The following is a 15,424-nucleotide window of genomic DNA, read 5'->3' on the forward strand; positions in this document are numbered from 1 at the left end:
AACCTCCCGCACAAGCTCAGGCTCCTTCCCCCCCAGCGAAGTGACATTCCATGTCCCAACAGCCAGCCGCTGTGTCCGGGGGTCAGGTCGTCGAGGCCCCTGCCTTCGACTGCCACCCAATCCACACTGCACCAAACCCCTACTGCTACCTCTGTGGGTGGTGAACCCACAGGAGGTCGGGCCCACGTCGCCTCTTCGGGCTGAGCCCGGCCGGGCCCCATGGGCAAAGGCCCGACCACCAAGCGCTCGCATACGAGCCCCAACCCCGGGCCTGGCTCCAGGGTGGGGCCCCGGCTGCGTCCTACCGGGCGACGTCACGGTCCTGGATTTTTTCTCCATAGGGGTTTTTTGGTGAACTGCTCTTGGTCTGGCCTGTCACCTAGGACCTGTCTGCCTTGGGAAACCCTAACAGGGGCATAATGCCCCGGACAACATAGCTCCTAGGATCATTCAAGCACACAAACCCCTCCACCACAATAAGGTGGCAGTTCTAGGAGGGGAGATATGTAATATTGGATCATTTTCCTCAATAAATAAATGACCAAGTATAATATTTTTGTCTCATTTGTTTGACTGGGTTCTCTTTATCTACTTTTAGGACTTGTGTGAAAATCTGATGATGTTTTAGGTCATATTTATGCAGAAATATAGAAAATTCTAAAGGGTTCATAAACTTTCAAGCACCACTGTATGTTATCGAGGAGTGGCTCTGGAGGAAGGAGGTGGGATTTTTGTAAGACTGTAAGGCAGCTGTAAGACTGCCACAGATGACAGATTTTTTTTATTTTTATTGTCACAGCATTTGATTTATTCATTGCTGTCAGGATGAAAAAGAAAATTTCATGAAATATAACAAAAATGCTTCTAAAAAAATTACCTACCCTAGCTTTAACTTACAATGCCACAAATAATTTTCAGCATTGGTGTACTGTCATTTTTACAGGTTCAGTAGACCCTGATATCTCCCCCATTTTTTTAATGATAAATGCATAAATAATTAAAAGGGTGTGGTTGGTGAGGTGATTGACACATTTGTACATGGAAGCCGGGTCTCAGGAACGTATATGCACTCCAACTAAGACGTGAAGCCCACACAAGCATGAGAAGAACATGCACACACCCCAGAGAAAGGCCTCAGTAGGCCTTGAGTTTCAAACCCAGAACCTGATTGCTGTGAGGCGACAGTGCTGTGAGGTCAGGCAGTCCTGAAAATGTGTCTTATTTTCATTGTCTTTTTTGTAAAATTCTGAAGAAAAAAAACCCCAAGAATGTCTGAAAATAAGTTCACCAGGTTTGACTAACAGTTCAACCAACTCCAGGCTGGTCTAAGCAGCATTTTCACACAGGAATATTTCTCATTATGAAATTAAAATATAATTAAAACTGAATGTCGAAGGGGGCAGCACGGTGGTGTAATGGTTAGCACTGTCGCCTCACAGCAAGAAGGTTCTGCGTTCGAGCCCAGTGGCTGAGGGGGCCTTTCTGTGTGGAGTTTGCATGTTCTCCCTGTGTCTGTGTGGGTTCCCTCCGGGTGCTCCGGTTTCCCCCACAGTCCAAAGACATGCAGGTTAGATTAACTGGTGGCTCTAAATTGACCGTAGGTGTGAATGTGAGTATGAATGGTTGTTTGTCTCTATGTGTCAGCCCTGTGATGACCTGGCGACTTGTCCAGGGTGTCAGGGATCGAAACAGGAATTTGGGAGCACTGGTCCGTATTTATAATTACAAATTTCAAGCCGATTTTATATATTTATTCATATAATACAACCATATTATACATGAGTGATCAATTTCAACTGTCTATAAACTTCTTCCTCAGTCATCTCAGGGCCACATACTTGTTGAGCGATATCCGTTTGTTTTGATAGCTGTCAGAAATGTCAAGCCAAGGACTTTTAACCTTCGCGGGGGTCTAATCTATCTGACCAATAGTGGTTCAAGTTACATTTGTCTTCACGGGCAGCAACAAAAATGAACGGGAAGAAACGAAACTTCGCGCAGCCATGCTGCATGTAGCGGTGTATACTGCGCATGTAAACAATATGGCAGCACCCGCATCTATGCCAACTTGACAAATGTCTCACAAAATCTATTGAAATTATCGTAAAAAACGGTAAAATAGACCAAGTTCTGCTTAAAATGGGCGAGAATCGTTGAAAGAAACCATCGAGGCAGTGAGTAGTTTGATATATATATAGCGTGGCGACCCAGTCGCCCACTCAGTCGAATACATGTTGTCACTAGTCGCCCGTACCCTTTCCAACTCGCATTGGTGAGTGGGTGACCACCCGTTTCGATCCCTGGGGTGTACCCCACCTCTCACCCATAGTCAGGTGGGATGGGCTCCAGCTTGCCCGCAACCCTGCACAGGATAAGCGGTTACAGATAATGGATGGATGGATGGATGGATGGATGGATGGATGGATGGATGGATGGATGGATGGATGGATATCGAAGATCATTATGCTCTCCTATGCCTATTAAGCACTTCTTGACTGAGAAGACATGCTGTGTTTTATTCACTGAAACAGTCCTTTGGCTGTTTCCTGGCATGGTTTATGTAGCACTAAAGCATAAATTACAACAAGGTTAATCGATACTCAGCGTTTACACTTATGACATTTGAAAGACAAATTATTGCTGAAACAGTGGTTGTAAGGTTATGGCTGAAGGCTTTTGACTTTGTTTTTTCTGTCCATGAATGGCTGTTGAATGTTGGAGCTGCTGTTATGAAAAAGTCAGCAGCAAAGAACCTTGTAAATCAAAGTGGGACTGCAAAGGTTATAATGGAAACAGATGCTGTTGTAACAGATGTGCCAGAGCAAGGTCAGTTTTCAGTAGCAGCAGTGCTTGCACAAGAAAGCCATGGCCTCCAGATATTGAAGTTTTGAACAAAAACAAATGTGAAAGCTGAGTAATCTTGCTCAGAACACAGAACTTAAACTCTTAAATTTAAGCAAGACAATGTCAACATGTGTACAAGAATTCAACTGATGCTGTTTTGAGGACCACTTGTCAGGACCAACGATAGATATGGCAGTAGAGACAGAAACCTTTGCAAATGGTTTATAACGAAAGCAGTGACCCTTGTAACTAGTGAGACAGTGCAGAATTACAGGATCCAAGCCAAGTTGTGGCATTCAACTAGTATCTCAAAATGGAAGGCCACATGTGGCCCTGAACCATATGCAGAGAATGGCAAAAGGTAAGAGTGTTCACCAAGAGAGAACTTCTAACAAATGATGTGGAGAAAGCCCAAATTAAAAGGAACATTAGAGAAAGCATGACTACAAATAATCAATGAATTAATCATTGAAAATAATTAACTGTATATTTGTGAACTAAGGCGGCACAGTGGTGTCGTGGTTAGCACTGTCACCTCACAGCAAGAAGGTCCTAGGTTTGAGCCCAGTGGCCAACAGGGGCCTTTCTGTGTGGAGTTTGCATGTTCTCCCCGTGTCTGCGTGGGTTTCCTCCAGGTGCTCTGGTTTCCCCCGCAGTCCAAAGACATGCAAGTTAGGCTAATTGGTGGCTCTAAATTGACCGTAGGTGTGAATGTGAGTGTGAATGGTTGTTTGTCTCTGTGTCAGCCCTGCGATGACCTGGCGACTTGTCCAGGGTGTACCCCACCTCTCGCCCATAGTCAGCTGGGATAGGCTCCAGCTTGCCTGCAACCCTGCACAGGATCAGTGGTTATGGATAATTGATGGATGGATGGATTTGTGAACTATATTATATAGAAAAAAACACTAAGTTCACAAGTACTGTACTTGTCACGTCTGCGCATGTTTGTGCTTGGAGCATGCAGCAGCACACCTTGGACTGCAGCTCATGTGCAGCACCATGCTCATGCTCATTAGGATGAATTGCCATGCACCTGTTCCTGATCAGAGCGCAATCACAGCTCATGTATATAAGGACTCTCCTCACACACAGATCTTGTGAAATTTATACTCTGTTCCTTGTGTCTGATGTTACAAAGCCTTTTGGTTACTGGTTTTCTACTCTGGTTTTGACTTTGTTTTCTGTTTTTCTGACCAGGTCTTGCCTTGTCTAGTATATACTGTTTGCCAATTGCCTGAACTCTGCCTGTTTCTGGTTATTCTCTTTGCCTGATATTTTCTAACTGTTTGCTAGCTTGCTTTCAAAAAATTATTTCTGCACTGATAGACATCTATCACCCACTCCCATGACAGTACTGCATTATACTTCTACAGTACCAGTCAGTGGTTTGCACTCACTTACTCATTCATAGGTTTTGCTGTGTTTTGACTCTTTTCTACATTGTAGAATAATACTGAAGACATCAAAACTATGAAATAACATATGGAACGTATATGGAATTATGCGGTAAACAAAAAAAGTGTTTAAAAAATGTTGCATATTTTAGATTCTTCAAATTAGCCACTGTTTACCTAGACAACACTTTACACACTATTGGCATTATCTTAACCAGCTTCATGAGGTAGTCACCTGGAATGCTTTTCAATTAACAGGTGTGCCTCGTCAAAAGTTAGTGAAATTTCTTGCCTTTTTAATGCATTTGAGATCAAACAGTAAATAGTAAATAATAAAAATACAGGAAATAGCCCTATTCCACAACTGTATCCATCCATCTTCTACCGCTTATCCGGATCCAGGTCGCGGGGGTAGCAGCCTAAGCAGAGCAGCCCAGACTTCCCTTTCCCCGGCCACCTCCACCAGCTCTTCTGGGGGAATACCAAAGTGCTCCCAGGCCAGCTGAGAGATGTAATCTCTCCAGCGTGTCCTGGTTCTGCCCCAGGGTCTCCTCCTGGTGGGGCATGCCCAGAAAACCTCCCTTGGGAGGCATCCAGGGGGCATCCTAACAAGGTGCCCAAACCACCTCAACTGACTCCTTTCAATGTGAAAGAGCAGCGATTCTACTCTGAGTCTCTCCGGAATGACCAAGCTTCTCACCCTGTCTCTAAGGGATAGCCCAGCCACCCTGCAGAGAAAACTCATTTCTACCCCTTGTATCCGCGATCTCATTCTTTCAGTCACTACCCTCGTGACCATAGATGAGAGTGGGAACATAGATAGACCAGTAAATTGAGAGCTTTGCCTTTTGGCTCAGCTGTCTCTTTACCACAACAGACCGGTTTAGCGTCCGCATCGCTGCTGATGCTGCCCCGATCCTTCTGTCCAACTCCTGCTCCCCCTTACCCTCACTCGTGAACAAAACCCTGAGATACTTAAACTCCTCCACTTTAGGTAGCAACTCCCCCCGACCTGAAGTAGGCACTCCACCTGTTTCCGGCTGAGCACCATGGCCCCGGACTTGGAGGTGCTGATCCTCATCCCAGCCGCTTTGCACTCAGCTGCAAACCGTCCCAGGGCATGCTGTAAGTCACAGATTGATGACGCCAACAGGACCACATCATCCACAAAAAGCAGAGACGTGATCCTGATGCCACCAAACCAGACACCCTCTGCCTCTTGGCTGCGCCTAGAAATTCTGTCCATAAAAGTTATGAACAGAACTAGTGACAAAGGACAGCCCTGGTGGAGTCCAACATGCGCCGGGAATGAGTCTGACTTACTGCCGGCAATGCAAACCAAACTCCTGCTCCAGTCATACAGGGACCGAATGGCCTGCAGTAGTGGGCCCTGAACCCCATACTCCTGAAGCACCCCCCACAGGGCACCATGAGGGACACGGTCGTAAGCCTTCTCCATGTCCACAAAACACATGTTGACTGATTGGGCAAACTCCCATGCACCCTCCAGTACCCTTGCAAGGGTAAAGAGCTGGTCCAGTGTTCCAAGACCAGGACGAAAACCACATTGTTCCTCCTGAATCTGAGGTTCAACTATCAACCGGAATCTCCTCTCCAGCACCCCAGCATAGGCTTTCCCAGGGAGGCTGATAAGTGTGATCCCCATATAGTTGGAATACACTCTCCGGTCCCCCTTTTTAAAAAGGGGGACCACTACCCCAGTCTGCCAATCCAGAGGCACTGTCCCTGACCTCCACGCAATGTTGAAGAGGCATGTCAGCCAAGACAGCCCAACAACATCCAGTGCCTTCAGGAACCCAGGACGAATTTCATCCACCCCCAGAGCCTGGCCACCGAGGAGCTTTTTAACCACCTCAGCAACCTCAGCCCCTGTGATAGGTGAGTCCTCCCAAGCACCCTCAGACTCTGTGTCCTCCTTGGACAACATGAAGGTGGGATTGAGGAGATTCTCAAAGTATTCCTTCCACCATTGGATGATGTCCCCAGTTGAGGTCAACAGTACTCCATCCTCGCTGTAAACAGTAGGGACAGACCACTGTTTTCCTTTCCTGAGCCGCCGGACGGTTTGCCAGAATCTCTTCAAGGCTGACCAAAAGTCACTTTCCATGGCCTCACCAAGCTCCTCCCACACCCGAGTTTTTATTTCAGTGACTGCCAGAGCTGCATTCCACTTGGCCTGTTGGTATCTGTCAGCTGCCTTTGGAGACCCACAGGCTAACCAAGCCCGATAGGAGTCCTTCTTCAGCTTGATGGCTCCCCTCACCACAGATGTCCACCAGCAGGTTCGGGGATTACCGCCACGACAGGCACCGACAACCTTGCAGCCACAGCTCTGCACAGCCACCTCAGCAATGAAGGTGCGAAACATGGTCCACTTGGACTCAATGTCCCCATCCTCCCCCGGTATGCAGTTGAAGCTCTGCTGGATGTGACAGTTGAAGATCCGATGGACGGGAGCCTCCACCAGATGTTCCCAGTGCACGCTCACTACTTGTTTGGGCCTGCCCGGTCTGTCTGGCCTCCTCCCCCGCCATCTGATCCAGCTCGCCACCAGGTAGTGGTCAGTTGACAGCTCTGCTCCACAACTGTAGTAATCTGTATTATGTAAGAACTGGACTTGCTTGAAATTCTTGAAGACGTTTCACCTCTCATCCAAAAGGCTTCTTCAGTTTTGTCTGACTAGTGGGGAGTTCCAAGTATTTATCCTCTAGTGGATCAAAAGCAACCCTAAGGAGAGCCGTTGAGGTCAACTGGGTAGTTGAGTTATCCTGTAGGTGTAGGTCACTGGGAGCCAGGTGTGAACGGTATTAGTAGCAGGGTGATCTGTGGGTCATTGGCTCTCTCTACCATCATGTGAGTCATTGAAGTCAGCTGAGTTTTGGTGTCGATGTGTATTCAGTTTTCTGGGAAGTGTGCCAAGGACTGCATTGTAGGTGGCTGATAAGTGGTGTCTCAGGCCACCTCCTCTGTTCAATGATGGTCGTTCCAGGTTGATGAAGATGGCTTCTTTTACTCCTCTTTCAAACCACCAGTCTTCTCTGGCTAAAATGTGTACATTGCAGTCTTGAAACAAGTGTCCTTTGTTATTGAGATGAAGATAGACTGCAGAGTCCTGGCCTGAGGAACTGGGTCTCCTGTGTTGGGCCATGCGCCTGTGAAGTGGTTGTTTTGTGTCCCCTATGTACAGGTCCCTGCACTCCTCACTGCACTGAATTGCATACACTACTGTACATTGTCCTGTTTGTGTCTAGGTATTCTGTCCTTAGGGTGGACCAATTTCTGCCTCAGAATGTTACTGGGTCTGAAAAGTACAGGAATGTTTTGTTTGTAGAAGATCCTAAAGAGTTCCTCAGATTGTCCAGAAATGTAGGGAATGACAATGTTCTTGTGTTTGTTGCTGTTTTCTTCTCTGTCCATTATGTTCCTTTTTCTGGTCTTGACGAAAGCCCAGTTGGGATACCTGCACTACTGAAGTGATTCCTTGATGTGTTTTTGCTCCTTCTCTTTTCCCTCTACCATTGTAGGAATGTTCTGAGCCCTGTGATGTAAGATCCTAATGACCCCCAATTTGTGTTCCAATGGGTGGTGAGAGTCAAACAGTAGGTACTGGTCTGGGTGTGTGGGTTTCCAGTAGACCTCAATGTTAAGGCTTCTGTCTTGTTTGATGTGCACACCGCAGTCCAAAAAGGCTAGGTTGTTTCCACTAACATCCTCCAGAGTGAACTTGATGTTGATATCCACTGCATTGATGTGCTCTGTGAAAGCTTCCACCTCATGGGTTTTGATTTTAACCCAGGTGTCATCCACATACCTGAACCAGTGGCTGGGAGTGACTCCTGAAAAAATGGTCAAAGCCTTGTTTTCCACAAAAGAAGCCATCTTTGTCAATCTGGAACAACCATCACTGAACAGAGAAGGCGATCTGATACCCCTTTTCCACCAAATCAGTTCCAGGGCTGGTTCGGAGCCAGTGCTGGTGCTGGTTCACAACTCGTTCAACTTGCAAGCCAGCTGAGAACCAGTTTGCTTTTCCATAGCTCGCGGTGCTAAGCGGAGCCACGTCATTACGTCACTGTATACTTCATTACGTCGCTGTATACGTCAGTTACGGCGCTACGTTTACATAAACCTTGGCGTGAATATCAAAGCAAAAACAACACGGAAGAAGCAGCAGCAACAACAACAACAACAATAATAATGGATGACTTCGTGTTTGTACAGCTGCTGCTTCTCGTCGCTTAAAAATGGCGATCTTTCACGGTCTTGTTATTGTTGTTGGTCTTAACAACTCTGCCCCCCCCGCTGACGTAAGCGGTTCTTTCCTCTGGCCCAGCAGAGAGTTGGTGCTAGCCTGGAACTGGCTTTTCTGGCCCCAGAGCCAGTTCTTTGTCAGTGGAAACAGAAAACCTGGTTCCAAACTAAGCACTGGCCCCGAACCAGCCCTGGAACTGCTTTGGTGGAAAAGGGGCATGAGACACCACTTATCAGCCACCTACAATGCAGTTCTTGGAACACGTCCCAGAAAACTGAATACACATCCACACCAAAACTCAGCTGACTTCAATGACTCACATGATGGCAGAGAGAGCCAACGATCCACAGATCACCCTAATGACTCCCAAGGCTGCTAACACAATTCACACCCGGCGCCCAGTGACCGCCACCTACAGGATGACTCAATGACTCTCCTTAGGGTTGCTTTTGATCCACTAGAGCAGTGTTTCTCAACCACTGGGTTGGGCTCAAAGCGCCATCTATTGGGCCGTGAATTTTTTTCAAGTTTGAAGCCAAATACTAAATAGTTCAGGATATTGTAGTGCCCCAAATCCAGTAGCTGGTTTGCCAAACACTTTTCAAGTGGAATAAATTCATTTGTGGATAAATCAAACTGAATGAGCCTATATTTTGTCACATTCCTTCTCTCCATTTAACCCTCGCGTGCGCGCTCATGCATGCACGCATACAGAGCGCACGTGCGTATACACACACACACACACACACACACACACACACACACACACAGAGCGCACATGCGTACAGAGAGAGAGAGAGAGAGAGAGAGAGAGAGAAATATGTTGTGGGTAAATTCTATGGATCTGTGATGCCTGCTGGAAGAGAAGAACAGGAAGGACTGGGAATTGAGCGGCTGTCATTTGTTTACACCAGATACAAAAACTTGTAGCGTCCTGGCAGCCATCACAAAGATGCGGCAAAAAGCCCAGAAACTCCTATTTACCTGGGCAAAAATGATGCAAGATTTATCTTGTAGTGTCCTGATCCCCAGATTTTTAACCCAGCCACATATAAAAAGTTGTACGCCTCTATGCTCTTCCAGGTTTCCATCTGTTTGTCTGTGTAGAACGATGTCTGCAGCACCAGGTAGTTTGAGATGTTGGGGAACTCAACAGATGGATAATTTTCCAACTCATAATGAATAGATGAATAACTTTATTTAAACACAATAAGTTGAACAGCAGAGCTAGTGGGGTCACAGATACAAATAATTACAAATACAAAAGACTAAAAATAGCCACAATCTTTAAAAAAACCCAAACCCTTAAAATCTGTTGATTATCTGTTAATTATCTTCACATTAAGTTAATTAATAGTATGCATAACTATTGTCTTTGTATTTAGTTACGGCTACAATAGGCTCAAAATGTATTCTATTCATGTCAAATTTAGCTAGTAAATTTTTCTTTCATAGGAAAAATCTTTCTTTGTTAGCGTGTAAGGATCTAATCCCATTGAGTGGTTTCTATATCCACTTCTTTTGAGTGTACTTACTTCTTGGTTTTAATAACTTGGTTGTTTTCTGTACACAAACATGGCAATAAGTTCTCGTGTTAATGGACCAGACTCCACTTTTAGATCATTAATCCCTTTTGACTGAGAATGCCCTGTATGCATGGTTTTGCTTCTGGCACATCCATACAGTTTTAAATACAATACCTACAATCTAAGAATTTGTTTTTATTGCATTTATTTAAATTCCCATCTGTAACAGGGAGTGATGCTGCAGCCCATCAATACACTTTACAGTAGATTATTAGATTCTAATAGAATACATGAGCCAAAATATTTGGGGATCTTTTTTAATGAGCCCCGACTCGGTACAACTATGAATAGGTGAGCCTTAAAGCAGAAAAGGTTGAGAATCCCTGCACTAGAGGAGAAATACCTGGAACTCCTCACTAGACAGACAGAACTGAAGAAGACGTTCAGATGAGAGGTGAATGTCTTCAAGAATTTCAAGCAAGTCCAGTTGCCTTCTTTAGCACCTATGGTTTACTATGACCTGGGTGACTGAGAACCTTCACAGACAGATTATGTAAGAACCACTCAATTAAGTAAAGAGAAATGACATCCATCATTACTTTAAGACATGAAGTGTCTTTTAATTCATCTCATCTCATTATCTCTAGCCGCTTTATCCTGTTCTACAGGGTCGCAGGCAAGCTGGAGCCTATCCCAGCTGGCTACGGGCGAAAGGCGGGGTACACCCTGGACAAGTCGCCAGGTCATCACAGGGCTGACACATAGATACAGACAACCATTCACACTCACATTCACACCTACGGTCAATTCAGAGTCACCAGTTAACCTAACCTGCATGTCTTTGGACTGTGGGGGAAAACGGAGCACCCGGAGGAAACCCATGCGGACACGGGGAGAACATGCAAACTCCGCACAGAAAGGCCCTCGCCGGCCATGGGGCTCGAACCCGGACCTTCTTGCTGTGAGGCGACAGCGCTAACCACTACACCACTGTGCCGCCCGTGTCTTTTAATTAATAAAAATAAAGAAAAATAATTGAATTAGGTGTTACTGTAAATATTGCAGTGCATTATACTTCTATATACAAAAAACCCTCAAATTATTTATAAAACTTTTGTTCATTTTAATTTCTGTTGTAATTTCTGTAACGGAAATGTGAATTTAAGTGTTACAAGGAGAAAACAGTAGTGCCAGCAAACAGAAAAGATGAAAACATCTTAAAATGAGACATTGGCTTATTTGTCCAACAGATCTGTCTGAAAGAAATTGGAGTGCATTGCCTTGCTCAGCGCCCAGAGCACTGCAATGACACAATTAATCAAGTTAAACCATACATGCATTTTCCAACATCCTTACATAAGATAATTACTATACTTCCAGGGTTTCTACTGGCTATCTTAATGGATTTTGTGTATATGTTCAATATTTGGAAGCACTCAGCTTTCAACCCAGTAATGCAGCACTCCTTGAGGCTTCAGTACAGTAACAGCAGGTCATGCAGAGTTGACTGTCTCAGATTGTTCACCAAAGACCTGATGAGAGTTCAGTGTGAGGACAGCTTTCACAAAGATGACAGTGGACCGTTTTGAATTGAATCTCAATATATATTTTTTAACATTACTCAGAGGGAGCTATGGGAGAAGGATAACCTGCTTTTCCACACTCACTAGGGTAACTCAGAAGATACACTACCACATGTGAACCCTAAACACATCAGAATATTAGTACCACCAGAGCCTTTCCAGAAGAGTAGAGGTTATTATAATAGAAAGGGGAGACCAGCTCTATGTTACGGTTTTGTCACCATGTGCTTCAATAGAAGAGATTAAGCATGAGGAAAATCTGACCTTCTGTACAAAGGCGTTAACATGGTCAATATCACAAATTTGCTTAAATTTTGTCCGTGACCATCACACCCTTTGGATATCAGTACCCAATGTTAACCCAAAAGAATTGACTCAAAGAATATACGAGCAATGATAATCCCGTGGTCTTGTTTTGAGTGGTCTTGATTGGAAGTCTAAAATTTCAGAAGAGCAAACCATTGTTATGTCAATGTGATTTATTGTTCTGACATTCTCCAAAGCATTAAACTGAGAGGTTAGGACATGTTGGTCTTCTATCATTCCTCATCGCTCTGAATACAAGCACTGTCCCAATCCATAAAGTGTACCCAGCTGTAAAGTGTTTTAATATACAGTATGCATTTCTGGCTCACAAATGCAAACAATTCAAGAATGAGTTGATGGATACATTTTTATATCAAATGCATTTTTCTTATTTAATGCATCCCACAGCTCCTCAGTTGTCCTAATTGTCTTGAGTGCTTGCACCCTGACTGAGAATGTTACTGATGTAATGTGAAATCTCTTCACATGGCAAAATTCCAAATATTAGCATGAATGCACCAAAACAATGGCCATATTTAATGGTGCTTGTGTATGGTTGAGACAGAAAAAAAAAAGAGAATTATTTTGTCCTGTTTTTATTAGCATTAGTTAGTACTACACTGTTGTTATCTGAATGCTTTTCCATCACAACTTTCATGTAAGGGTCAAAAACATCTAATATTAGTGGGCTTGATTGAGGGAATGTACAGTGGTGCTTGAAAGTTTGTGAACCCTTTAGAATTTTCTATATTTCTGCATAAATATGACCTAAAACATCATCAGATTTTCACACAAGTCCTAAAGGTAGATAAAGACAACCCAGTTAAACAAATGAGACAAAAATATTATACTTGGTCATTTATTTATTGAGGAAAATTGATCTAATATTACATATCTGTGAGTGGCAAAAGTATGTGAACCTTTTCTTTCAGTATCTGATGTGACCTCCTTGTGCAGCAATAACTGCAACTAAATGTTTCCAGTAACTGTTGATCAGTCCTGCACACCGGCTTGGAGGAATTTTAGCCCATTCCTCCGTACAGAACAGCTTCAACTCTGGGATGTTGGTGGGTTTCCTCACATGAACTGCTCGCTTCAGGTCCTTCCACAACATTTCAATTGGATTAAGGTCAGGACTTTGACTTGGCCATTCCAAAGCATTAACTTTATTCTTCTTTAACCATTCTTTGGTAGAACGACTTGTGCGCTTAGGGTTGTTGTCTTGCTGCATGACCCACCTTCTCTTGAGATTCAGTTCATGGACAGATATCCTGACATTTTCCTTTAGAATTTGCTGGTATAATTCAGAATTCATTGATGGAACAATGATGGCAAGCCGTCCTGGCCCAGGTGCAACAAAACAGGCCCAAACCATGATACTACTACCACCACCACCATGTTTCACAGATGGGATAAGGTTCTTATGCTGGAATGCAGTGTTTTCCTTTCTCCAAACATAACGCTTCTCATTTCAACCAAAAAGTTCTATTTTGGTCTCATCTGTCCACAAAACATTTTTCCAATAGCCTTCTGGCTTGTGCACATGATCTTTAGCAAACTGCAGATGAGCAGCAATGTTCTTTTGAGCAGTGGCTTTCTCCTTGCAACCCTGCCATGCACACCATTGTTGTTCAGTGTTCTCCTGATGGTGGACTCATAAACATTAACATTAGCCAATGTGAGAGAGGCCTTCAGTTGCTTAGAAGTTACCCTGGGGTCCTTTGTGACCTCGCCGACTATTACATGCCTTGCTCTTGGAGTGATCTTTGTTGGTCGACCACTCCTGGGGAGGGTAACAATGGTCTTGAATTTCTTCCATTTGTACACAATCTGTCTGACTGTGGATTGGTGGAGTCCAAACTCTTTAGAGATGGTTTTGTAACCTTTTCCAGCCTGATGAGCATTAACAACGTTTTTCTGAGGTCCTCAGAAATCTCCTTTGTTCGTGCCATGATACACTTCCACAAACATGTGTTATGAAGATCAGACTTTGATAGATCCCTGTTCTTTAAATAAAACAGGGTGCCCACTCACACCTGATTGTCATCCCACTGATTGAAAACACCTGACGCTAATTTCACCTTCAAATTAACTGCTAATCCTAGAGGTTCACGTACTTTTGCCACTCACATATATGTAATATTGGATAATTTTCCTCAATAAATAAATTACCAAGTATAATATTTTTGTCTCATTTGTTTAACTGGTTCTCGTTATCTACTTTTAGGACTTGTGTGAAAATCTGATGATGTTTTAGGTCATATTTATGCAGAAATATAGAAAATTCTAAAGGGTTCGCAAACTTTCAAGCACCACTGTATAAGAACACAATTGCAAAAGTCATAACCGATAACAGATTAACAGAAGCATCCTCCATTCTTGGGAGACCCTTGCTCTTGTTCATAATAGCCATAGACTACATTATGATACAAGCGGTGGATGGAAAGGACATTGGATTCACCCTTCAACCTCAACACAGTTCTTGGTACCCTGCTGAAAAGGTCACAGATGTGGACTTCGCTGACAATCTGGCTCTATTGACGGACACAGTGCAGGAGGCAGAAACTCTGTTGTTTAGTCTAGAAGAGGCAGCAAACTCCATCAGGCTGCACCTCAACAAGTCAAAGACCAAGTATATTGGAGTCAATACCCACCCATATGATCTACAAACTCTTTAGTGTATGGAGTGATCAAGAGCTGGCGAGAGTACAGGACTTTGTCTGCCTTGGATCCTGGATTAACAGTTCTGAACATGACTTTGAATTTCAGAAAGACAAGACCTGGCAGGCATGCCATCAGATGAAAAAGATACGGAAGTCATCAATGAGAAGAGAGTTAAAGATAAGACTTTTCCACACCACAGTAGAATCCATTCCCCTGTATGGGTTGGAAACATGGACCATACTTAAAGCACTCGCTAAGCACATTGATGGCTGTTATACAAACATGCTATGAATGGCGCACAACATCAGCTGGTTTGACAAGATCAACAACAAAATAGCCTATGAAAACCTACCCAGAGCTACCACCAAAATCCAAGAGAGGAGGATGAAGCTTGCAGGCCACATAAGATGACATGACGACTTACTGGCGCACAAGCTACTGTTCTGGGACTCGAAGCCTGGAGAACAAGGATGCGGGCGTCCCCACTTTATATTCCTTGACATGCTTTACAGGGACACCGAACTTGACAGCGTTGCTGAGACAGAGAGCCTGAGTGTGGCAGTGTACCATAGCATCTCGGACGATGAAGCCACCTTAATTAAGTCAGTCATTTTTCACAGGCCATATTTATCAGGAAACATCTGTGTATTTGTAGTTTAGAATAGCATCTGATTATTTTAATGCCCCAGAGACTGTAAACTGGATAGCCACATTTCAATTTCGGCAGGGACATCAAACCTAGACATGAGAAATGATAATGAGAAATTTTGTTGCTAAAGGTGTTGTGAAATAACACTTCTCCACAACAGGGCCCAGTTGTGCTTCAACTGCACT

The sequence above is a fragment of the Neoarius graeffei genome, chromosome 13 (genome assembly GCF_027579695.1).
Source record: "Neoarius graeffei isolate fNeoGra1 chromosome 13, fNeoGra1.pri, whole genome shotgun sequence".
Taxonomy (NCBI): domain Eukaryota; kingdom Metazoa; phylum Chordata; class Actinopteri; order Siluriformes; family Ariidae; genus Neoarius; species Neoarius graeffei.